This window comes from Pelmatolapia mariae, linkage group LG3_W, assembly GCF_036321145.2.
Source record: "Pelmatolapia mariae isolate MD_Pm_ZW linkage group LG3_W, Pm_UMD_F_2, whole genome shotgun sequence".
Taxonomy (NCBI): domain Eukaryota; kingdom Metazoa; phylum Chordata; class Actinopteri; order Cichliformes; family Cichlidae; genus Pelmatolapia; species Pelmatolapia mariae.
In genome coordinates, this window is record NC_086229.1 from 82541120 (window position 1) to 82567632 (window position 26513).

General features: G+C 40.4%; 1 protein-coding gene across 26 annotated transcripts in view; it reads left to right on the forward strand.

Annotated features, from left to right (window-relative positions):
• The window catches only part of LOC134624906 (receptor-type tyrosine-protein phosphatase delta-like), a 406192-nt gene that overhangs the window by 228901 nt on the left and 150778 nt on the right, over window positions 1-26513 (forward strand). For all 26 annotated transcript variants that reach the window (XM_063470050.1, XM_063470055.1, XM_063470052.1 and 23 more), the window contains exon 9: window positions 10264-10301. The gene's annotated coding sequence lies outside the window, so the exon portion shown is untranslated. The remainder of the gene's footprint in view (window positions 1-10263; window positions 10302-26513) is intronic.

A 26513-nucleotide genomic window follows, 5' to 3' on the forward strand; every position in this document is an offset into this window, starting at 1 on the left:
ACTGACCTAACATAAATTACAACATAAATTAACAAAAACTAACTAACTATCTAAGGAAGACTAGGAAGTTCAGTGTGTTTAGAAGCTTCTCATCCGAGAAGCTTCTTCAGTTCTGAAGAAGCTTCTCGGATGAGAGGTGAAACGTCTTCAAGCAACTCAAAGAAGTCCAGACGCTTTTCTTTCCAAGCTCCTTAGACTACGATGACCTGGATGACTGAGAACCTTCACAGACATATGTGTTTAGTTTCGCTTCCTCTGTGGTGTCAGGTTTATTTGTGTCAGCTGTGTTTCCCAGATGTTTCCACTTCCCTCATTACTCTTCTGTGTATTTACAGTTTTTGTCTGATGGCTTGAGCACATTTTTTGTAACTATTGGCTATTTTTGCAAAACTCTACACACAAATAAGAAAACTCTTCACCCAATCAGCAAAACATTGTAGTTTTCTTGTAAAAGCGAATAACCTTTGCTTAACTCACCACACCTTTGTAAAAATGGTATTTTTGTATCAGACAGTAAACACAAGCCATCAAATTAATAAGCACACAATGCACCAACTACACACTGATGGTATGAATGAAAAACACATCTGGCTTTTGCTTTCTCTGTGCACAAGGTAGGCTATGTCAGTTTGAGCTCATACTTTTGTCATAGATCCGTAAGCATAGAGGGATCCAAACTTCAAGTACTGGTGTTTATTCACACACATCAAAACAAACACAAGTGTTTATTTCCAAGTCAAAACGAAATAGTAATTTCACTGAGGAAAAAAAAGAAATCAGTCTACATTGTGTCATCTCTGTGGATCTGGCCACAAAATTTCGTCTACATCACATGAAATGTCCTCTAGTCCAGCGGTCCCCAACCTTTTTTGTGCCACGGACCGGTTTATGCCAGACAATATTTTCACGGACCGGCCTTTAAGGTGTCGCGGGTAAACACAACAAAATAAAACTAGTACCGGTACCAAAAAAAAGAAGAGTTATTCATAACACACGTGAAAAGACCCAGGAAAAGCGAGTTAACGATAAAAACGATAACAAAATAACGCTGAAAACCGATAAAAACCCTGAAAACCATACATTTCACACCTGAGCCTCAACTCTCGCGGCCCGGTACCAAACGACTCACGGGCCGGTACCGGTCCGAGGCCCGGGAGTTGGGGAGCGCTGCTCTAGTCCAAGGCACAGGGGAAAATATCTTCTGGAATTTTACATCTATGGTATTGTTGTGTTTCTCATTAGCATGGCAGTGCTACAAATCTTAGTGCAAAGTGACTGTACTAACCGACTCTCATTTCAAAATGTCCTTATGATGCTTGCTACAGTGTAGCAGCTCAAGTTAGGCTGAACCCGTTGGCCAGCTTCCCTCAGGGTCACTCCATGGTTGATTACATGGTCCACTATTGTAGCTCTGATGTTATCAGCAATTCTATTTCTTACTCTTCTTACCCTTCCTCTCCCCCCTCCTCGTCCTCCTCTTGCTCCTCCTTGTCCTTGTTGTCCTCTTCGTCCTACTTCTTCACCTCCACGTCCTCTTCCTCGGCCTCCTCTACTTCTCACTCTTCCTGCTCCCTCTATTGTACTCCACACACACAGCTTACCTGTATTAAAGTGCTTAGGCTGATTGCAAAGTGAACTAATTATCTAAAAAAGTTTTCACATGTGACATTGTGCCAGACAGTTGGCAAAATAGTGGCCATAAATGTGTATAGTTTTGCTAGGAGTGTGTTGATCCTTTGCAAATTGAGTGTAAAGCCGTGAGTTGTGTTTACAGTTCTGCAGAAAGAGTGCTGTGCAGTGGATTGTAGCTACAGGTTTGCAAAGTGTGTGTTACAAAATGGCAAACTGAGTGCAAAGCAGTGTTTGTGCTTTTAGTTTTGCAAACTCAGTGAGTGGTTTTGCTATAAGTATTAATAGTTTTAGAAATTGTGCTATAAGAATCACAGTTAGGGTTTAAGCATTCAGAAAAAACTGTAAGTCCTCTGTCTCCCTTTGTTTAGTGTTGGGTTGTTTGTTTGTTTTGCTACCTGTTCTGTGATTCTCGGCTCTTCATGTCAGAGATTTTATGCTTATGTTCTGATTGTCTCATGTCATGGTTTTCATGTTCGTGTTCAGGCCATGTTCATATCTTAGTTTTAATGTTTTAGTTTTTCCCCAGTTCGCCTTGCCTTGTTTTTGTTTTTGCTATCAGCCTAATAAATGGCTTGCTTTTTATTACACCTTAGTTTTCTCTCTCCTGTGTCTACTTTTGAGTACACACCTCAGACACATTAGCCATCCCGGCTGTGACAGTCTGTGCCTCTGTGTTATCCCCGCAGTAGCCTGGCAACCTGTTTAGGGCATACCCTGTGTTTCGCCTTACAACATATGGGACCATATCATTTAAAGAAGTTATTTATTTGTTTTAAATATAAACTTTTTCATATTTTTTCCCATCCATCTGGCTCAGTTGTAGCAGGGCCTCACGCAAGGTGATTTCTTGCAGATAAAACTAGTTTTACCCCGTTAGTTCTGCCCCGGTACACCCTTCCATTCATGTGCATTTTTATTAGCGATTATCTCTCATGCAGCCATTTTTATGCGTAACACCAGCTCAGGCTCAGAATACAGACATTAAGGTAATTTCCCGGCAAATGAAATTTTTGCAGTGATCTTTTGTGCATTTGGTTATACTCAATGCACTTCTTGAGAATCTTTTTTTTTTCTTATATAGGATGCTTATTAGAAGGGGAAAAAAATCATAATGAGATCATATTAATGGACATTACAAGTAATTAGTCCAGTCAAGCAAATTATGAAACTAAAAGGTCATTTTAATTTGCTCATTGGTTTTACTGACGTTGATCGTTTACCTTTCAAAATAAAATGCATTTTCAAAGAAACTGCAAATATGAATGAGGAGAGTTTTAATAAAGATTTAGTTGAACTTGCACGTACATATTTGTCACTCTTACTATAGTGTTACTACGTACTGTAAACTAATACTGCGTAAAAATAAAGACATCTTTAGAATTGAAAGAAGTGTGCATTACAATTCTAATATGATTCAGACATAATAATGTGCCACTGAGGCTTTAAGCACTATTCCAAATATATTCGTCACATCACAGGATCAGAAAACCATGCATTTAATATTTTAAGAACAAAGGTCCCCTTCGAAATCTCAAGGGTGTAGCATGTCTCTGATCAGCTCACATATCCTGCGTTGTTTTGGCCCTAACATCCAAATCTGCTCCTCAAACAGCCGAGAACTAAACAGTATGGGAATTTGATGGGAGTAATCTGACAGAATATATGCAGTTTCATAAGACTAGCCAGGCAGAAAATAGATTGGGGTGGGGTTATGATTTGGGGAGCGTTAGGGTGGGAGGGTGGAGGTTACAGAGAAATAATGTGTCACTCACAGTGCTGAAACTGCTGCTGCTGGAACCGAGGCTGAGGCGTGACAAAAATGTAGCATCTTCACCTTTCACCTCCAACTTAAATGTTCTTACAGCTAAAAATTAAAAATTTAAAAGTGGGTTTTTTTTCTCAAATTTGATTTTGTCTCTAACACCGACGTAAGCACAGTGTGCGCTTTGACAGAAGAGCAGGGTAATTATTGAAACATATGGATGGCTGCCCCCCCTCTTGACCCCCTCACTAATGATGCTTGGCTATTACAGAAGGGCATGGGAAGGACACTTCTGCCATTAACTGATGTATAGTACCACAAACCCGTGACTTTTTTCTACACTTGTTGGCTACAGAGAAGCAGAACACTGACAAAAAAAGACACACGACCTTCTTTGCACTCAAAACCATTCATCAAAAAGGAAAGCAAACCTACGTACTGGATGTACAAACTTTCACTGTCACTTGTGTTGCTTTTAACTAAATCTTGCTTTTCATGTGGAAGTTTCACTTAGTTTCACTCAGCAGCATCAGTTAGTGTGTGTGTTTGTGCTTGTCCTGTTTAACATCTATAGATTAATAGCTCAATATTGCCACAGTCTCTGTACAAAATGAATATGCAACGTGTATCCTCTACATTAATATATGCTGAAGAGTAGCTGTATTTTACCAGTCCTTGATAGACTAAGAAAAGTTTAAATAGGTTGCTCTCAGTGGATGCTGGTACTCCGGGTTTGAACTCAAAATTACAACAACTCCTTAATCTTTGCCACATCAAAGCCTTTGCATTGGCAGGAGATTCAATTTAACTCTAGACGACCCACTTCAACTCCATTAACTTTCTTTGCAGTGAAAGGGATCGGGGGAAGATGCCTCCTCATAATGTCAGCTCGCTTGGGGCATTTTTTTTTCTCCAGCTTGGAAGCTGCAGCTCACTCTCATGTTAATGGACCCAGCGATTACCCTCCACAGTCCATGCAAAACATGCATACATCCCCCAGGTGCATCACAGTGTGACCCAGCCAACTGGCGCTTTTGTTCATGCAGTCTTGTGGCTATGGGCAAAAGTGATGCTGCTACACAATGAACTAAAAGCTTTGGCGGACAGCAAGAGTCCCCAACACAATGGTTGAAGCTGGTCCAGAAACAGTGATTGGAAATAACTTCGCTCCTCCAGCTACATACAGGACTTATGTGATTCAGCTAAAATGCAAAATGGATTCAGCATCAGCACCAGCTAAATATTTGTATAAGACCATTATTGAAATGGAAAACAGATATGCGACACAATACTGTGCAAAAGTCTTGAGCCCACCCCCCCACCCCCGTTTATATTTTGCAAGCAAAACTGGAATAGTATAAAAGCAAAAACAGAGTTTGTACTATTCTAACAAACTTGACAGTCAGTATTTGGTATGAGTACCTTTTTTCTCAGATACAGCTTCTCTGAGGTAGCTTTCTTGTCATTTCTGTTTGAAGTAGTCTTTAGTAAGTAGTCTTTCCGTGTTCAAAATTCAATTTTGGCAAAATACCCAGTACCACTGGCTGAAATGCAGCCCCAAACCATGACAGAGCCTCCACCGTGTTTTACAGACGACTGTAGACTCTCACTGTTGTCTCACCTTTGTGCATATTGATGTCAATTGGAACCCAAATTTTCAAATTTAGATTCAGTTCTCTATTAGACTTGTTGGCACCAATTTTCAGCCAAGGTCTTGTATAATGTGGCTCATCTTTTCTCCCTGTTTGATATCCCGATATATGTTTTAAGCTAATAGTTTTTTAAGGAATCACCTTGTTGGTTGAAAAATGCTACTTTATGCCTGCCAGACTGTGTTATCGTTGCCATTTTGTCATAGATTCAGCCTAAAAAGAAGAGATGTTTTCCTAATGATACCATCTGAAATTGGTTCTTTGCTAAGTTGAGCATTATGCGTATAAAAACACCGGTCCAGCCCTTGAGTTAAGTACTTTAAGCTTGAATGATTCATAGGTCAGTGTTAACTGGCTTGGCATCAAATAAATAAATGAATAATTAAGACATTTCTCCTAAACTTATCAATTACAATAACTGGGCGAAAACTTTGTGAAAAAGCAGCCGATCAAAAGGTGGTTGTTGCTCAATAGATAGACCAGGTCATCTGCTAATCAGAAGGTTGATGGTTTGATCCCTGATTGCTCCAGCCTGCATGCAAAAGTATCGTTGGGAAAGATATTGATCTCCAATGCTTCTAACATTTATCTGAATGTGAATGTTAGATGGAAAGCGGTCAGAAATAGAAGAAAATGTTTTGGTAAATGGGAAATACGGTATGTTGACTGAAACGCTTTGAGTACTTGAGTAGAAAAGTGCCCTATATAAGAACCAGTCCATTTACTATATACCAGCGTCCAAGAGAACTTTGAAATGCTGGAGAACTATTGCTTAAGATCACTTAAAAAAAACCAAAAAAAACACTCTTGGTGGCTCAAGAGTTGTGCACATTAACCTATTTAAAAAAACTCACCTTAAAAATAAATTTTAAAAGTTTACACTTTGACCATATTTGTGTCTGACACAACCTTGCTGCGCTGCTGATTTTATCTTCAGGCAGTGTAGAGCCGAGCAGAAGTCCAGCTGAGTGGGTGCGAGTTAGGAAAATGAAGGCCAGCGAGTGCATCTGTTCAGTAATTCTAAGAGACATTTTTCACTCCACTTGTGCCTATGGAGCACCTTAACATATTTCCCAACTGGCACATAGCATTCATCTTTGAGTGGTCCATAACAGCAGCAGAGTCATTTTCCCATCCGTTCCTCCCAGTTGCTAATTGAGATAGAAAAAAAGGATTCAGCCATTCCATTTTTTTTCCCTAAACGACTATTGGACACCCGAGACCAGATGGTCTGTTTGTGAGTGTCACCGGCGGCCAGTTGTTACATTTGACAATTTTGGCTTATCTGGCAAGTATCAGTACAATTTTTGCCACCTTCAAGAAGGCGCAACTGGGGGAAAAAATAGCATTTGGATTGATTTCATCCCTCATTCGGTGCACAGCAAATATTTCTGACAAAGACATATGGTGGAGAGAAGTGCACAACAGCAGGCTGCCCAGACTCTTGCCTGAGATGTTTTCGCTTGATAGTTTCCGGCAACATGCACATTTAGACAAGCTATGTATGCGGTGTTTGCATGCAGGAAGGCAGGCAGGCACAAACACACTCACACACAAACTGCTTGAGCCTGACATTGAGGAAAGTGATATATCTATGGAAACATAAATATCCCCCTTCATGGAATTCTCCCAAGAGGATTTTTTTTCTCAAAGCATCATAATGTTTCCAAACGTAACTCACGGACTATTTTATGCTGATATTTCAAAATCGTACACATCAGCCTAAATGACGTCAACCTATTTGTCTCCACACAAAAACGCTATGCATGCCTGATGTTTGCTGTACCATGTCAGGAAGGAAGTAAGCAGAGCTGCATCAAAACTCCACCTAAGTCCGTCTGTCTTCCGCTGAAGCAATCTTTGAGAAATAGAGTCTTTCACCTTCAGTCCATTTGGAATTGGCGGATGGGGGAAAACCGACCTGACGTTCAAAGTTGCTCGCTGATGCCGAGTCCCTGTCTGGGCTTTGGCAGCTGGACTGATAGCCGGTCCTTTGGAATGGCAGCTGTTGAAGGGCTTTTTAAATTGCACCCGGGTTGATGGGTGGCTGTCAGGAGGGCAATGGACGGAGAATTTCCAAGGAAAGGGGGGTGGGGGTCAGGGAGAAGAGGGTAGAGGGAGTGTGGAGCTCAGAGGATAGTGACCCTGACACTGAGATTTACAAAAAAAAGAAAAAAGATCTCAAATCCTGGGCAAAAAAAATGGCAGTATAAACCAAAGGCCGTGAAATAATGGTGTGAGGTGATGTTGCTGGAATTAATGGAGCACTAAGGTAATTTAGGTAGGCTGCACATCATCTCTGTTCATCAAGTGTAATATTCCCAGGCTGTTTACACACAGCAGGATAATATCACTTTCTTTCAGAGCTTAATCACCTGCCAGAGATACAAATGGAAAATGTCAAAGGACAGTGCTCTCATTTTCCTTTTCAGAGCGGCTCGCATTAGCTTTTGTGCCCATCAAGTCTTACAATTCCATTAATTACAAAAGCTTCGACATGTTTCCACTGGCTTCAGAATGAAATCATTGTGAACACACAATGGTATCTGAAATGAAGTGAAGTGAAAGCACTGTCTTTTGCCATTTACAGTGCAGTGGGAGAGCAGGTGTCATGTAATGGGAGTCTTTCAATCTCACTGGCTAATCTCGCCTTGCTGTGGCTGTGCTGTGCAACAGATGGTGTTTTAAGAAGGTCATCATGTCTGTCTCCCCTAGTTTCACTATTAGGGGATATTTAAGACATCATCGAGAATCTGTCAAAGTGCTGCCATACAGCGGCTAAATAAATACAACCGGTATTAGACAGCTTAGACTCTTTAGAGACCTCTGTGGAGTGTTTAAGAATTGTACTGAGTGCACAACAAGGAGGAAGCTATTTAAATACTAAATACTAACTAATTAGTTCTCCCACATATACTTCTTAAGGTCTATTGTAGAGTGACGAGCAGTAATATCTACCTATGTAACATATTTCATGTTCAGTAAGGACTAGAAGACTATTAGTTTTGTTAGTAATTCCCAAAATCTCTTTATGGCTGTCAGCTCTATCTCTATCAATGTGTATTTAAATACTGCTTAACCTTTGCAGAAGTATAGCTGGACTTAAGCAAGTCCAGTGCAGAGTTAATGTTATTTAGATGAGGGCTTCTTATATTTTATATCACAACAGACAACGAAAACTTGAAGTAATTATTTTCTGTATTTTCTGCAATGTAAGCCTTATTGTACCTTTAACCTCAAAAGTCAGACTTACACCTTCAAAAAGGATTTTAAAGTGACATACAATAGTGTGCACAAGCACAAAATTTACAAAATTCACTTAAATAGTCTAGAACTCAAAGTGGATCTCGCTTATATATCAAAGATACCTATGTAGTATATACATATATAATAGATATCACGTATGTGTGTGTGTTTGTGTGGAGGGGGTGGAGGACTTTAGTCATTCATCTTTGGATTTGCAGTTCTCCTTTACAACTATCCTCTCATTGACGCATTCAATGGACATCTGTAAATTGTAGTTGTAAGAAGATAACCTTGATTACACTCTCTTCAAACAGGCTCTGCACTAACTGGCTGCAGTTTTAATGAGGGAACTTTGCATCCTGCATCATTCCCAGTTTTCCACATGCTAAACACATTCCAGTTCTGATTTATTTCACATATTTCCTCACACTCTCATAATGTTCTGCAAACCCACAGATTTCCTTCTATAAGGCTCTGATAGGAGTCTACCTGAGTGGCTGCATTCGTGGACCGTTATTAGCTATAAATCTAAAAAGGGCAGCAGAACCTCTGACAGGTGGCTCTCTTATTGCCTGCTGATTGCTGGAGTGTACCTATTAATCATTTTCTGTATCCCCTACGGGTCAGGAAACATTTTTAGGTGAGGGATGGATCAGACACTGGGACTACAGATTTTTCCCTGTCCTAACTCTGTTTTGATTTGCTTGTGCATCGTTTGCTTCACCTCAGATTATGTTTGCAACAGATTCCCCACCCTACTAAAAGATATGACTGATGCTGAGAGCCATGTTGAAGAGAGATTAACATGAAATAGTTGGCGGGGTTTTTTAGGGATGTCAGCTTTTACACATGTAGCTCAGTATTAAGTTCATAGTAATTACAACAATGGTTTGCAGATGATTTTGTGTTTGGAAATGTAAAGGATTTGTCATGTTCCAGAAAACGACTGCCTGCTTTCAGTCCATTCACTGAATCCAGGCACGGCACCCATAAGCCCGAGCACAGCGCCATGATTACACACCAGAGAAATGGCAGCGTGCTGTACATCAAACTGTAGCCATTTAGTCTCAGTAACTCCATGATATAGCTCGCATATAAACTAGAAATAAATTCCCCTTCAGCATTTTGACAGCAGCTATTCAGACACTTAGCCCTCATGCTCTGCAGTCGTATCCCTTTGCCAGAATCAATTGTGCTGGCAACCATTGCCAAGCTGGAATTTTATCTCCCAGCTGGAAAAAAAAAGGGAGGAGGGGTGGAAGGGGGAACAGAGCATGGAGATATGCTGTTTATCAGTCACACCACTAATTTTCTCTCCCATCTCCCCCAGTTCCCTCTTTTTGAAAGTGAGCTTGGTAATAATCTACAAGACCTTGAGCGCCTCGTGCACACCGTCAGCCATGACACATCCCAATTTCTACTTTTTTTTTTTTTAAGTGTTATTTTTCTTTCTTTGGTCGATCCCTGACCTTTTGAGCACCTCCCACATTTAATTAGTACTAAACTAAAAAGCTGCTCATCGCCCCTCCTCAATCTCCTTCCTCTCCTTTTGTCCTCGTGACTCTTTTTTTTTTTGGTGCCTCCATGGGAAATATACCGCATTCACGCCGTGATTGAATATCAGCGGTGAAGAAGGGGGTTTTGTAACGGCGTGGAAAATTACAAGGGTTTATGTGTCAGACACATATGCCTGCCAAATGTAATCAGTGTGTAATAAATGTTTGCCCTTTACACTATAAAAGCAATGGCAGGACTGAATTAGTTCAGCTCAAGGCTGCACATCATTGCGTTGCCGTAGCTCTGATTAAAATTATTTCCCCGACAACAAGACCTGCTGTCTTCACCAGTTCCCTTTCTTGAAACTTCTCCCAAAATGACATTAACCTTTGTTTTTTATCATAATTGCTTTCATGATGACATGAACATACCGTAATCTAACATGCTTTTCGTTGTTGTCTTGTTGTCCTGCAGCTCTTGAACTCTTTGGAAGTTTGCTTGAGTGCTGAAAGGTAAGCTGCTAAAGTCGATTCACATGCAAGACTCATTGATTAAATAACAAAGATGGGCTCATTTCATTTCAAATTCAGTTTCCTTCTCTGTTCATTCCTAGAACTGTGCTAACGTTGGTTTCAGTGGAAGCACAGAGGTTAGAGAGCAAAGGGCCTCTCGCTCTTTTCTCCCCGCTGTTTAATTAGCGTGGTCTGAAAAATCAGGGTGTTGCTTAAGCAATCGCAAATCCTGCCCAGCCAACAAAAAAACATTAAAAACTTGTTTTTAACCACGTCTGGCAGAGATAAATGGCACGCCTCGCCCGTCTTCTCTGCTACCCATGCAATATTGCACTGTGGGAAGACATGTGGAGTGGCAGAAATCTAAGTGGGCATGTGGGTCATTCGATAATGACAAATCTATGTGGGCATTTTCTGTTTTGTTTGCAAAAAGAACTAGAAGTGCTTGTCTTTGCATTGTGTGCATGCTTTGATATGTTGACAAGACTCAGTGAGTGCACTGTGCACGGCTCAGGTAAAAATACACTTCTCTTATTAACCTCAACCACAAAGCTGTGCTGCATTAAAAAGAAGGAGCGAATATTTCCTAATTGAAATGCTCTATTCATTTGCTCTGGTTCACCCAGATGAGATTCTAGGGCTTGGTTAGTTCAATAGATGGGAAAGACTCAGAGAATGATGTATTACATTCTGCTGCTTGATGAGAGAATGCCGAAGATTTCATTAAATGAAGGATTTTTGGGTGGCTGCAAGAAGAGTGGCACAATCGTTAAACAACCTCTTCATCCATGAAAGGCACGATGAATAGATATGTTCCACTAAAATACAGTATGAAAAATACATGCAGTACTGTGCACAAGTCTTGAGCCACCCCTCATTTCTTTTTATTTGGCTATCAAAATGAGAAATAGGTGCAATTGGTGAAATGGAAATACAGTATATAAGGCAAAAACAGAGTTTGTGCCATTCTAACAAGCTTGAAAGTCACTATTTGGTTTGACCACCTTCAGTCTTCAGCACAGTCTAAACTCTCTTACTCAAGCTTTCTTCTAATATCCTTTGGTAGCCTTCAGGAATAGTTCTTCAGGCTTCTTGAAAGACTTTCAAAGTTCTTCTTTGGATGCTGTCTGCCTTTTCTGTTTTCTGCTAAGCCCTATTTAAGCCTATTTACCGCATAAGAACTCGAAAAACTTATCCATGCTTTCATCAGGTCTAGACTGGACTATTGCAACTCTGTCTGCAATTAGTCCAAAATGCAGCAGCATGCCTCTTAACTGGCACCAGAAGGCATGAGCACATCACCCCTGTCCTCACTAACTTACACTGGCTTCCTGTCAAATATCGCATTGATTTCAAAATCCTTCTGCTCACTTTTAAAATTCAAAGTAATCTGGCCCCTAGCTACTTAACTGATCTCCTTCATCTGTACAACCCAACGAGAGCACTGAGATCCTCCAGCCAACTGCTCCTAATCCAACCAAGGTCTGGTTTAAAAACCAGAGGTGACCGTGCTTTTGCCATTGCCGCCCCTAGACTCTGGAATAATCTCCCAGTCGACATCGGAATCAATTCAGTCTTTCAAATCACGCTTAAAAAACACCTGTTCAACTTAGCTTTTGAAGCAAATTAGTTTGACTTTCATTCGGCCTACACTACACAATGTAAATGTAATTTTAATTATAATTGTACTATTTGTTCCTTGTTCTGTCTGCATTGCGGTTTTATTGTGAAGCACTTTGATGTACGCCAGTCTTTTAAATGTGCTATAGAAATAAACTTAGACTTTGACTTGACTTGAAGATGATCCCACACTGTTGAGGTCTGGACTTAGGGGAGGCCAATCCACGACTGATTGGACAGTTTCCAGTTTCCTCAAAAGACACAACATACACCATGTCGAGATAGCCCAAGTTTTCAGTTAATAGCTCTTTGCAAATTGAGTTGTTGGCACAAAAATGCTTACCTTCAGAAAGCCTGGATAACTAGAATGAGAAAGTCTGGCTCCTTGGAAGCAAAGTTTGAGGGGTGATTCATCTTATTCAAGCACTACTTATCTGGGCAGCAAGCATTATTGTGACTCGCAGTGTGAAAGGTTATGTTTCAAGCTTAAATCACAAAGTCGGGTTGGAACAAAGATTGGAGACTCCACAGATCTGTCCAGTGTGCCGAGGTAAAACTATTTTTAGATAGAGATTGCTCTCAATTGCCACTGGTGAAATTACCAGAGAGAGGTTAAACACGATGTTAACATGAATTACCTGCAAGCAAATACAGCATCCATAAAAGTTTGAACTGATTAGGCTGAACGTAATCAAAGCATCTAGGCCAAACAGGGAAATGCACTGTAGGTCTGCGAGCCATTAAGATGACCTAATGCAGTTTTATACAAGAGTTTTCCATCCTTGAGGATAAACAGTAAGATGAGATCATTTTTTATTTTCTCTGTAACAATACACAGTAATGAAGCATTGTCAGAAAGTACTGTATTTTTATTTATCTCAATCAAATAATGTTTAAAGGGATTTTTTCCACTATATTACACAAATTCTACATTTAATATGCATCCATACTTACAATAGTTATTAAACAAAAAAAAAACAATACTGAAATCAGCCTTAGTTTAAATCTTAAAGTTTGAAACTTAATGCCACTGGGATCTCAAACTCTTTTATAACATGCAGGAAAAAAAGCACACACTTCACTTATAGGGTACTTTAGCAGTAATTGCTGGAGCCCTTTGTTGCTGTGTCGTGTTTCACTGGATCATAGTAAGGGAGCAGTTTGTAGCAGTGGGGGCATAATTAGTGATAGGCTTTGGACATGTCATACTCTGTTAGTCAGCCTCGCTTTAATTCCTTTGTCTCCTCTCTGCTCCGAGCATTTATTCAGGTTGTGTGCCTTTACACAGGCATCACAGTGCATGAGCATGCTTAATGTATCTAGTAAAGGTTTGTTTTACCTTAAATAAGTCCTGGCCACTTTTTTAGGTACACCTGTTCAACAGCTTGTCAGTGCAAATATCTAATCAAACAGTCACATGTTAGCAACTCAGTGTATTTAGACATGTGGCCATGGTTTAGATCAGGGGTGTCCAACTCGAGGCCTCAAGGACCAGTGTCCTGCAGGTTATAGATGTGTCCTTGATCCAACACAGCTGATTTAAATGGCTAAATGATCTCCTCAACATGTCTTGAAGTTCTCCAGAGGCCTGGTAATAAATTAATCATTTGATTCAGGTGTGTTGACCCAGGGTGCGATCTAAAAGGACACTGGCCTTTGAGGCCTGGAGTTGGACACCCCTGGTCTAGATAACCTGCTGAAGTTCAAATTGAGCATCAGAATGAGAGATGTAAGGTGATTTAAGTGACTTTGAATGTGCCATGGATGTTGGTGCCAGATGGGGTAGTTTCACAAACATCTCTAGGGTTTTAAAAAAGTGTCTTGATGATGATGTAGAAATAAATACGTGTTGCAACCACGGTATGCAGAAGAGCATCTTGTGATGGAATCCTATAGAGCAACATATTCTTATGTTGAAAGGGCTAAAACAGGAAACAGTTCCTGAAGGTGGGGCACTATAGAGTTGTTGTCTGGAGTGAGTAATAAAAGTTTTGCTGTTCGGCAATAAAGCCAACTTGGTGTTACAATCTGCCATCACAGAAGACCACACCAGGTAGCCACTCATGTCATTTAAGATAAGGAGCTGAGGATCAAATTTGCACAGGCTTACCTTAACTGGACAATAAAAGATTGACTCCTCAGATCAGGCAACGTTTTTCCAGAGTTTCTGCTACAACATTTGGATGGTAGGATCAGAATTTGATGTAAACAACGTGAAAGCATGGATCCATCTTGCCTTGTGGCAACAGTTCAGGCTGGTGGTGGTGGTGTAATGATGTTGGGGATATTTGCTTGGCACACTTTGGCCCCCTTTTTAGTACCACTTGAGCATTGTTTAAATTCTACAGCCGACCTGATTATCGTTGCTGACCGTGTTCTTGCCTTTATGATCACAGTGTACCTATCTTGTGATGGCTACTTCCAGCTGGATAATGTGCCATTTCACAACGCTCTAATAATCTCAAAGTGGTTTCTTGAACATGACAGCGACTGTTCTCAAACGGCCTCCGCAGTCACAAGATCTCAATCCAAATAGAGCATCTTAGGGATGTAGTGGCACAGGAGATTCACATCATGGATATACTGCCAATAAATCTGCAGCAAATGTGTGATGCTATCATGTTAATATGGACCAAAATCTCTGAGGAATGTTTCCAGCACCTTGTTGAATCTGTCTCACAAAGAATTAAAAGAGCTTTGAAAGCAAAACCAGCACTAGGGCGGTCTAATATTGTGGCTGGCGAGTGTATTGTGTTGTCAGTTCAGAAAATAGAATTTATCTGTATGAACATTTGCTAATATATGCTCATGTTTGTCTTTCTTGTGTCTGCACCTGTCTGTACTAATATACCTGTGCAAGTGCCCCTTTGATTTCCAGCTGAACAAAAGAAAAACAAATCATTCAATTCTAGCCAAGTCCTACAAGCTAGAAAGGCTTCAGTATTCAGCTGGCTCATGAAGCTCACTTTGTCTATAATTAGAGGAAACCTTTTGGGGCTTTCCATTTTCCTTTTTAAGTAGATCCCAGTAGCAATGAAATGCATAAAAAAATGATATTGCATGATGCCAAAAGGTAGACTGGTGATTACAGTCAAAGGCCATTTTTTTGGGCATGTGTCTATGCGTGGAGTTTGCAGAGTGGTTTCTCAACCTAGGCTGATGATGTGAGGGGTGGATGAAAGCTGCTTTGAGGATACAGTATACGGCTGGGAGGAAAAGCTTTTCCTTCACTCCCTTCCATTGCCTTTTCTCCAATTTTCCCTTTCTCCTTCATCCCCCTCCTTCATTTCCCTTCTTTCTGCCCTGTTTCATTCTCCTGCCACTCTACCCTTCCTATCTCTTCTCGCCTGCCTCTCCCCTCCCTCTGTTGTTTCCCTATCCAATTTTCCCCATACATCCAGTCCACTCTCTGTGTAGCCTCTTTCCCCTGCCACAGCTGTCTTCATACCTGCACTCATCTGTAACTGCTCTGCTCTGTGTGCTCCCTCGTTGGCTCTTTTTTTCCTACCATTAATTCCTGACCCCACTTTCCCCCATATGAGGCTGGCAGCAGTTAAGGACACTGTTCGCAAATTGATGATTAGACACATTTTCAGGAAGTGAAGATTACACAGTTCCATAATGGTTTGGTTTTTTTTTTTCCTGTTGCAAAAATTCACTTTGCATTTGTGTAGTTAGTGTGGGATTGTTGCTTTAAACCTACAAGTCATTTTAAGATGTAGGTTTATAAATGTGGAACATGGGATGCAGGTGCATGCCCAGAGCCATTTTAAGGAATGCTCCTGAAGCTGTAACACATGGCACCTATGCAAAATAGCAATCCACGTGCTTCTGTTCCTTCATCACGCTATATTAGCTTTACAGACGGAAAGAGAGTGGAAAAAAGCAGCGTGCCTCGAGGTGAACCTTAAACTTCCAAGGTTAGAGAACATACAGATTTTTACTCTCTGCTCTGGTTAACTAAAATGAATTACTCAGATAACTGTGTTATGTGATGAAGAAGTAAATGTAGAAAAATGCACTTAAAGGAATTAGTTTTGGTGCATTGCAGCACGTGTGTATTCGCATTGAACAAATCTGGTTTTAAAGCACCTGGATGTCATGCGTAGCTATACTGATATTATTGTGTAGCACAAACAAATATCATGTAAAAAAAAAAAAAAAGATTGCATTGGTATTACTCTAGACCTTTATACTTTTCCATTAACCATCATCACAAGGCAGGCTTGTGGCTTATTCAGACTACAGATACACATCAAAGTCCAGTGTTTGCACAAAGCTTTCTTGTTGCCGACTATCTTAAGTAGGACTAATTTTCTCTGTATTCGGGGTAAATTAGGAATGCTTTCAAACTAACAAATATGGCTGACTGAGATAAAGCTCCACACTGCCAAGCTGGGCTCACTCCAGGGGAAGGAAAAAGAAAACATGTCTGGTGAAAGAAACATTTAGAAGTACATTTTAAATTCACTATTTAGCAAAAACAAAAAAAACATGGCAAACCAAAATATGCCTTTTTATTTGGGTGTCTATGGCAAATGACAAATTATGCTTCTTGCTCCCTCTTTGTGTTAGTCGTAGACAGGTGTCTTTGATCCTTAACACTGAACAACAGCAAAAAGCACTTAGGGTACAAAGTAAGAAGTTTCCCTTTTAAATTACAGGAAAGTACAGGCAGATGCGCTTGCCACATTTTAACAGTATTTTTTTTTTCAGTCTGCCCACTACAACAACGGTTTCCACTGTCAGTTATTTGTTTGCCGCGTTGTTTTGCTGTTCCTGCTGTAATTTTCATAAACGGTTTATTATTGTAAAAATGCATGTGCACGTCTTTGCTCATGCACGATACACGTTAAGTTTGTTTTCATGTCTGTTATCGTGACAGACACGCTGTTATTGTGTCATAGTTCATATTGAACTATGACACGATAACAGCTGGGTCCGATCACTCTTAATGCATTATCCCATAAAAATTTATAGTAGCTTGGCGTCAGTATTATTTCCTCAAAGACATCAGCATTTACATTACTGTGCACTGTATTCCAAAAGAAGTGTCTTTTACTGTTTACAATTCCCAGTATTTTTACAGTAGTGGTTTTTTAGTGTAGTAGTAGTAATCAGAGATGGGAAGTAACGCGTAATCCGATTATTATTTTTTTCAAGTAATGAGTTAAGTAAGGGATTACTGTTGCAAAAAAGGATTTAGATTACTGCTACTTTCCCTTAAGCATGCTGCGTTACTGCGTTACTAAACCGTGATTTTAGTAACGCACGTCATTACGACCTCCGTGGCAGCAACAGACGTGTGTAGATCAACAGTGGATAATATGGAGTGCAGGAGAGAGTACGACCATGTAGCGTTTAAAGCTTGAAAGTATTCACATTACTTTGAGTTTGATTCTGTAAAAAGTGACAAAAACATTAGCATTAAACTTCGAATCTGAGCAAGCACCTAGCACGCTGCCTAGGGATGGGTACCGGTATCCGGTGCCATCATGGCACCGGTTCTGACATAAACGGTAGTAACCAGACCGAAAAGCAGCGCACATTTCGGTGCTTTATTTCGGTGCTTTTTTTTTCTTGAGATGTCATTCTAGCCAATCATTTTACCATTTTACCTTTACAAGGATAGTAGGCGGGCCCAGGTACGTACATTCTTTTAGAGCAGAGCTAGAGATTAAAAATGCCCAAGGCAAAGCGGTCAAAAGTCTGGCTGTACTTCACAGCAAAAGATGCAAACTTTTGCAAAAAGATAAAAAGTGCTTTAAGCCCCACGCCCCCGGTACCGCGAGCAAAAAGGAGGAGATCACGTTTAATCGGTTATAACACGGGGTGAGAAATATAAGTCCAGACATGTGTGGTATCCACAGAAACCTCTGAATCTCAGCTAAAATGTCATATAAACCATTTCTACAACCACCAAACTCAACGAAAACAAGCCGTGATTAAACGAGCAGTTATGTAAATGCGCACAAGTCCGCTAAACAAACAAGGCGAACCAGAAATTCTCCAGACTTCATGTAACCGGCTAAAGACAGGCTGGTTATCTTCCAGAGCTATCACCAATTCCAAACACCAAGTTTCACCACACTCTGACCAAAATTCACTGAATGAGCCGCAAAAGAAGAAAACACACAGCGGCGCAAATGCGCTAAGACAGAAATTGGCTTACCGTCCCGATTTCCTCCGTTATTTTCGCCGGTAGCCGGTAGCCATGTGATTATCAGCAGTTACCATGCCTACCTAGCCGCATCAGAGTCGTTTTCCGTCAACAACCTCCATTTAGACCCACCTATAGACACGTGACTGGACAGACGTCACATGCAGTAAATTTGGGCCCACGTGGGTTTTGACCTTGGAACGTCTGATTGGTTGAAGTAACGTGAACGTGGCATCGTTACTGTGACTCTATTGGCTCAAACAATTAAAAAGAGGTGTCAATCATGCAAATTGACCAAAAGAAACCAAAGTTACAGCCCCTCAGAGTTTAAAGGGCCAGAGGCCAATTAAACGCTCCATGGCAGAAAAGGCCCATTACCATGTAAATGTGTGGTTAATTCTTCAAAAACGTATTTTTAAAAAAAGCATTTTTAGGCATGTTAATAAAATTAATTAATTTCTGCTCTTAAATACCTAAAAAAATCAACTGGCATGGTGTCTAATTTGTGTGCCAGAATTGGACATTTTTGTACAACGTCTGGATATTCATGTACTGACAGCGCTGTAATTTTTCACTGTTTCACTTTAAAAACATAAATCTTTGCACAGATGATGTTTATATGTTGTTACGGTTCTTATCATTTTGCAGAAAAAAAGAGCCTGCTAAAAATAAAAACATGAGAGGTTTTAGGACAAGTTTGTGTTTTCCATTCTTTAAGCACCGGTTCGAGCACCGTTTAAGCACTGGCACCGTTTCAAAAGTACCGATTTGGCACCGGTATCGGATAAAACCTAAACGATACCCATCCCTAACGCTGCCACAGGAATGTGAAATTCACAGAGAAACCCCCGGATCCTCCCACTGGCATGACCAGTGCAGCACCGAGCAAACCTCCCCCGGCCCCACTCCTGTTAAACAGATGACAATAGATTTAAGAGCGACAGGACTTAGTGCCGCAGAATCTTTGATTTGATTTATCTTTTGCTGTGTTTTACTTGCCTCTATTTGAAAGAGTGAGTGTAAACACAAACTTATTTTATTTTATATGCTGGAATATGCAGAAAATAGGTTTCAATGTTAAACAAATTTCTTCCAGTCAGAGAATGTTGCATATAATTTATTTTTTGCTTGATGCAACGTGCATAAAGTTAGAAGATTAAAACTAATTTTAAAAAGTTTTTAAACGAGACTTTTTCATTTGATTACATTTTATATGATGCATTATGCAGAAAAAATAGAATGGGGTGAAAGGTCTATTGCTTTATTACCTATTCAGGTTGTGTATCATTTTTTTAAAAAGTAACTAAGTAATAAAGTAACTAATTACTTTTGAAAATAAGTAATTAGTAAAGTAATGGGATTACCTTTTTAATTAGTAATTAGTAACTAATTACTTTTTTCAAGTAACTTGACCAACACTGGTAGTAGTAATAATAATAGAAGTAGTTAGTTGCTACATTTTGAAAGGTGGAGTATGTTTTTATGCTAACACATTACACTCTGTGATGCTAACAATTATTGCAAATATTTTAAAAAACTGAACCAGTAATCGTTCAGTAATTTTTAATTTTAATTCCTATGAGATATTTCATCAGACTCACAGCTTAAATGTGCGTTCTGTATCTTATTCTGCATTCATGGAAAATGTTGTAAACCCCCACCCCACCCCACCCCCACCACCACCGGCTTTATTTGCTTGATTGTAATTCACTGTCTACTATTTGAGAAGTCGAGGCAGCTTGCTATTGATTTTATTTACAAGGCTTCTACCCTTTATATTATATATTTTATTTCTATAATTCACCATGCATAGGAGAGCAATTGGTTCCAAGTGCATGCATGAATCAATGTTTCCCTGGAACTAGCTCCGTTGACTGCATGCAGTTCAATACCTCCTATTTATGTTTTAATTACGATGATCTACTAAGTGTAGGGAGCTTGGGCCTGCTCTCACAATCAGCAGCAACAAGCCCGGTAGCGCATGTCATATTTGATTGAATTTTACCGTCTATACATACATGTATCTGCACAGAGTATTGTGATCTATAGCAATCCGCTTTCACTGGCACGGTTACAGCTGATGTATACAATGGGAATTTGGTAGAAAACACTGAACATATGACTGACTTTTAGGAAGCTACACATGAAATAAGCAGTGACTCATTTTATTTGCGTCGTTCAGTTTAGTTTTTTTGTTTTTTTTAATGCCCCGTTCTGATGCTCTTCTTTGGCAGTGTAGCTCCATACTGGGCTTTAAACCCCACCATGTTTGTTCTGTACTGCTTTTGTTTGGCAGAACAGTATATCATTTAATCAGTCGCCATTAGAAGTGATTGCTTAACTCAGTATGCCATATAAGTGGATTCTGGCAAGCCTTGAAGCCATAAATTTTATTGACTCGAGTAATTAGGAGAGATCAATAAAAGGCAGTTTCTTTCACAGTCCTGCTTTCCCGGGACTGCATTCGTTGGTGCGCTTCTCTGTTTCCTGGTTCCACTGCAAAATCTCAACGTGATGACACAGAACTCCTTTAAAAAGCTGAACCAAAAGGTTTATGATGTATTTTATGAACATAAGTATCTCAGTGCAACAACCTTTTACAGTGTCAGCCTGAAGTCAGGAAGAAATATGATTCTATTTTAAAGAGAAAGAAACCACCAGGGCTCCACTTTTCCAACTTCTTTGCAATTTGTTGCCGTTGTTTTATCTGGTGCCGTTTGCAGATGCTCCACCAGTAATACCTATTATGATACAGTAGAGAAACGGCCCCATAGTGTGTTCCTGTCAAGTCTCTTAAGTTGATAGCTGTGTCTTTGCACACTGCGGGAAGAATCCCTTTCTGTCAAACAACAGCTGGTGAAGACAACATGATGCGGAGGCCACGGACGAGTGAGCCATCAAACCTCCGTCTCTGACAGCATTTTGGCAAGCCGTGTTTCATAAGAGTCTGTCTCTCTCCGCTCTGCTTTTGTGCTGCATGAAGCAATAATAATTGTGCTGTGTTCTCACTTGAATGGTAGATGTATCCCCCGTGTGGCAAAAACAGTCAAAAACGGGAAGTTTGGAGGGATGTACGAAGGAAGACCCACGAATTAGCATGAATGAAATGAATCACACTTCTCCAGGGAGTATGATTCATTAGCTGGAAAATGTTCAGAGGAGGCATTGGTGGCAACCAATAAAACTAATATAACTTGTCCTTTATGAGCCTGAGCAGCTATGAAAAGTGAGGTTACACTACAGATGAAGCAAGTCTTTTGCTGACAGGGTTCAAAGAAAAATTCTTGCAAGGAATGGATCTACAAGCTGTTCAAGTGAGCTGCGTGAATTTAAAAAAATCCATGTAGGAAAGGCCACGAAACCATTTCTTTAAATCATTGTGTTTCATCCAAGCTCTAAAGCATTTTCCATCAATATGCTACACCTAGGTTTTCCTGCAAACTGTTATTGAATCAAGCCACAACAACCTTATCCTCAGCTCCATCAGGGCCCGATTTCAGTCCAAACCAAGCCCCTATTCTCCTTTCCTTGATCCCCTCTGAAAAGCAAAGTGATTAGAAGTAGACTTAAAGTTGACTATAGCAAAAGAAACCCCTAAAAAACCAACCCTCCCACCCCAAAGCTCCACCCATTCCCAACAGGACCTTCTTGAATCCCCAAAGCCTTCGGCATTTTATCAGCATCAGGGGATCAGGCAGTCTCTCCCACTCTCTTCAAACGGGTAGCCCGGTGTGTTCCGTGGCCTTGTGTGTAATCTCTTTGGCTGTCGACAGATCTCGCAAAGGGGTCAGCTGTGATAACAGGATCACTCAGGTGGAGACGCGGGCGGGGGGAGGAGATCGCTAAAGAAAGGGACAGAAGCTAAAAGGAGAAAAATGCAGGAAAGTGCAAGGTGAGCTCCCCCTTGCTCAGCGGGGCTGGTACTTCTGATGAGAAAGAATACCTTCTTCTTTTTGTACAAAAGATGCAAAGAAATGAGACATGCATGGACGTGCATGAGCACAAAAGAACAACCGCAAAGTTAAAACGCACAAATGACCGAGGCAAAATCACTCAACGCTCAAGTCATGAAAAACTCATCTTTTTTGAGACGTTTGCTAATTTTAGACATTGTATAGACAAAACAGCCGATCCCATACAGAATAATAACAATCAACAGATTAATCAATAATGGCAATAATAGTACTAATTATACAGCTGCAGCAGAATGAGCAGCCGGCTTTAGAGCTAAATGCAGCACAATAAGCTTTTGCTGAAAGAAATACAATCATGTCCAAGCTATTATAGTGGAAATAATAGAAAATCCAATATTTGGTTACAAACTGAGCCCTATTTGACATGGCTGGATGCCTGACAGAGCAGTGAGGCGCCCTGACAAGGCTGTTTTGCCCTGTCTTGCCCAGTCTGCCTCTTGCTAACACTCTGACCTGGCATCTTATTAAAACTGCTATTACACATGGACTGGGGGGAAAAAAAGGAGCAGCAGTGGACATAAATAGTGGAAAAAAATGGAAAGGTGAAAGTTCGTGGAAAACTCGGGAGCCTCAGTATCAATTTTACGCTTGGGCATCCAGCTGATATCAAGCAACAGAGACACATTACTTGTGCCCCATCACACATTCAAGCATATACACAAAGAAATGTATGCATGCAGACGCACAACATTCACAGACTCGCCCTTTTCTCCCCACAACCCCCCCGGTTTTTTTGACTCTCTCTCTGACACACACATGCTGAGAAGCAGCATGGTAGGCAGTGACACAAAGCTAATGCCTTGTCACACAGGCTGTCAGCAGATTAGCCAGTGGATTACACCCCAGCCATTAGATGTGCACAGAGCGAAAGGCCACAAACATGGTAGCAAGAGAGTAGAAGAGGAAGAGAGTGAGGCAGAGTGTGAGGCTGGCAATGGAAAGGCATAGTCTGGAGTAAGGCACGGGAACAGTTAATAGAGGACAATTTAAACTTAAAAGAAGAGGAGGGAAAATAAATGGCGACCGCAGAAAGCAACAAGTCACACGTAGCAGATTTTGAATGGGGACGATGTAAGGATAAGAAGAAAAGTGATTGTCAAGAGAATTTGTTGCCAGAGCAATGGTAACAAGATAATCACAGAGACAGGACAGGCAAAGAAAAAAAGGAATAACAATGGTAAAGTGAGAGTCGCGGAGAAAAACAGAAAAGAGAGAAAGGGGTGGGAAAGGATCCAAGAGCACATGAGAGTCCAGAGAAGAGGGAGCGTTGTGTAGTGTACAGGTAGGGGGGGAATGAAAAGGAGTGGAGGTGATGAGAGACATGAGAGGGGAGAGAAAAGGACGCTTGAAAAACAGAAAGGGAAGGGGAGGAGAGGAGAGATGGAAATGACAGAAGCAGGAGTGGAGATTAGAGGGGAGAGATGGGATGTGAAGCATCAGGGGACAGGGTTGAGAATTCTCTGCAGTATATTAAAAACAATGCAGCATGCAGCAGACGAGCACAGGCAGATGATAAGAAGTGGAAGATGGACCGTAATGTAAAGGATTAGTGAAAAAAACCCAATTTTAAAGCTGATTTTGCACATTTTTCACCCACAGAAGCCACAGGAATTCTAATATTATTACAGCTAGGGTTTGGCGTGTTTCGCGCTACACGTAGCTTACTCAAATGTCAATTTAAAGAGTCAAACATACCCTGCTGCTAACATCTGTCACAATCTGCTCATTTCAAAGCAAATCATCTCGATTACCTTTGTCACTGAAGACATTTTGTCACAATAGTCTAAAAGCTGATTTGTATTTAGATCATTGCATCATTTTTAAAAAAACCCGGACATTGCACTGTACCGTACACGTGTCCCTTTCACTCCACGAAAATTCAAATTTGAGCAGAAAAAAAATGTTGCATATATTTAATATTTCTCTCTTTTATTAAAAGAAAGACATAAATTTTGGACGGGATCGATAGGACGGTACTTTGGGCATACTCCGGCTGGTAAGAGCCTCTCTCTGAGAATTGAGAGGGTTTCGACTGGAATTGGTTATAGGGTTTTGTAATGGGCATGGGCGTTTGGGGGTGTCCTACTAACTCTTGGGATTTTGTGGTGGCGTAATTTAGTTTATCGGAGGAGTATCTGGACAGATGTTGGGTCGCCCCAGTTCGGGTCGAGACAGTTCTGTTTACATATGTGTTTAATTTGTTTTTTCTTAATCCCACAGATTATGTGCATTTCATTCTGTTTAGTTTGTTTCTTTTGCTTTTCTTTTTTCTTTTTTTTGTTTGTATGTACTATAAATTTGGAAAAAGTACAAAATAAAAAGTATTTAAAAAAAAAAAAGAAAGACAGAAATTACAGTTTGTTTTAAGGCTACATTAACTGAAGGAGGCAAGGCTGTCTACAGAAAACTCCGTGTATGAGTATGTGTGTTCTGCCACTTTCAGGCTCATAACTGCATTAATTTTGGGGGGATTCGACTAGAATAGGTTCACATGCTTTAATTTTCAAATCACATTATTCTTCCCCTGCTATGCATTACTCTATCTTTCCTAGAATCACTAGCTTTCAAATTACGCAGTATGTATTGGTGTTAGAGGCTGATATGAGCTATTCACCAATATATAAGTATCAGCATTTGTAAAAGCCAATAAATGAAAATGGAAAAAAAAAAGGAAAGAAAGAAGAGAAACACCCTTCAAACGTGTCATGGTGTTGATGTTGCATAGTTTGTACACTAGAGGGCGCCCTGCAACTTCCCTGTTTCGAACGACACAAACCCAAGCAGGCAGCTGAGTCGGGAAGAGGAAAAACACATAATCAACTATCCGTTGTGACGGTAAAACAAGATCAGTAAGGACTTGTGATTTGTTTTTGTTTTTTTGTTGTTTCCTTTTATTGCTACTTTTGCGGGAACAGTGGGTTGTTCCAACTGTTTGATTTGATTTTTTTTATGCTCTTCCTTTTCTATATTTTAAGGACATAACTATCTACACATAGCAAATGTTTGAAATCTGTTTATGTTTTATGTGTCTGTAAGAGAACAAAATATCAGCCAATATATCGGATTTTTAAATCGCCAAAAGTATCGGTATCGGTCTTAAAAATCTTATATCAGTCGAGCTCTAATTAGTGCACTTGCTGGACAGGTTTCACCAAGATGTGCTGCATGTTTCTCTGGCCTTAGTGGCATAAGTAATTTGGATGTACTGATGAAACAATCCCAAGCTTCATTTAGTAGTCCATTTAGCAAATGACAAAATTACATTTTTTTAATATTAATTGCAATTTTATCTCTAATTTTAATGATACTAACTATCTGCTGCTATAGATAATGGGATGTGATTTAAAAAAGAAGACTGTATTGTTAGGGGTGTTTTGTGAATGGAAATATGGCTCTTCCGCTTTTTTCCCCTGTTCTGTTCATCTCTCCCTCTCTCCTCTGTTTTTTTCTTTTCTTTTTTCTAACCAGTCTCTGATTCCTCGTGGAGAGGTGTCAGACCTCCTCAGTTGGTGTTTCATTTTACAATAATCTACTTCACTGCCCCTACTGCCACCGCTACCTAAAGCCCCCCACCACAAAACCACTTTGCAAATGTAATGACACAGAATTGTCTGTTGGATTTGCCTGCTAGGGGCTTCGTTCTGAGCCGGTATTTGTACAAGAATGAAAAGGGGGAGATGTCAAGTTAACAGGGGCTAATATGAAATTCTGATATCCATTAAGACCGGATATTGCATTCACAATAGCCATAAGAAGGATGCCATACTGTGCTAACACACAAGTCATGTGTTTATGTGCGCTTTGAGTTTCTAGTAGCATATAGACCAGTTGGTGATAGACTCAGGAGTGGTTTAAATGTTTCCGAGCTTGCATGTATGTCAGCGTGTACATGCATAATGTATGTGCATGCATGCATGCATACAGGAGGATATATTTGTGTGTGTGTGTGTGTGTGTGTGTGTGTGTGTGTGTGTGTGTGTGTGTGTGTGTGTGTGTGTGTGTGTGTGTGTGTATTTGACAGCGAGTCTGATGTCATTCAGGATGCTTTAGCTGGTTGAGTGATCCGAACGTGTGCTGCGGAATGAGTTGCGACTCTGAGTGCCGGAGGGAGATGAGAGGGAAACTAAATGTGTGAATCCCCACAGGATATTTAGACTGTTTATTATGATAAGCTCCTGTGTGCGCACATCCTCTATATAAACATGAATAAATACACACATAAACTTGTGAAGTAAGAATGAAAGAGAAAGATGAAAATGCAAACGGGGAAGCGGAGAGGAAAAAAATGATGAGGAGACAAAGGAAAGAGGAAAAAAGAGTTAGGAGACGCGTCGAGTCCCATTTTTTGCGCAGCGATCGGCTCGTAGTTCACAGCCTTTAAAAACTAATTCCACACCGAGCTATCCATAGCTATCTCATATGGGAGCCATTCCACCTTTTAAACCAGCTCTCACTTAA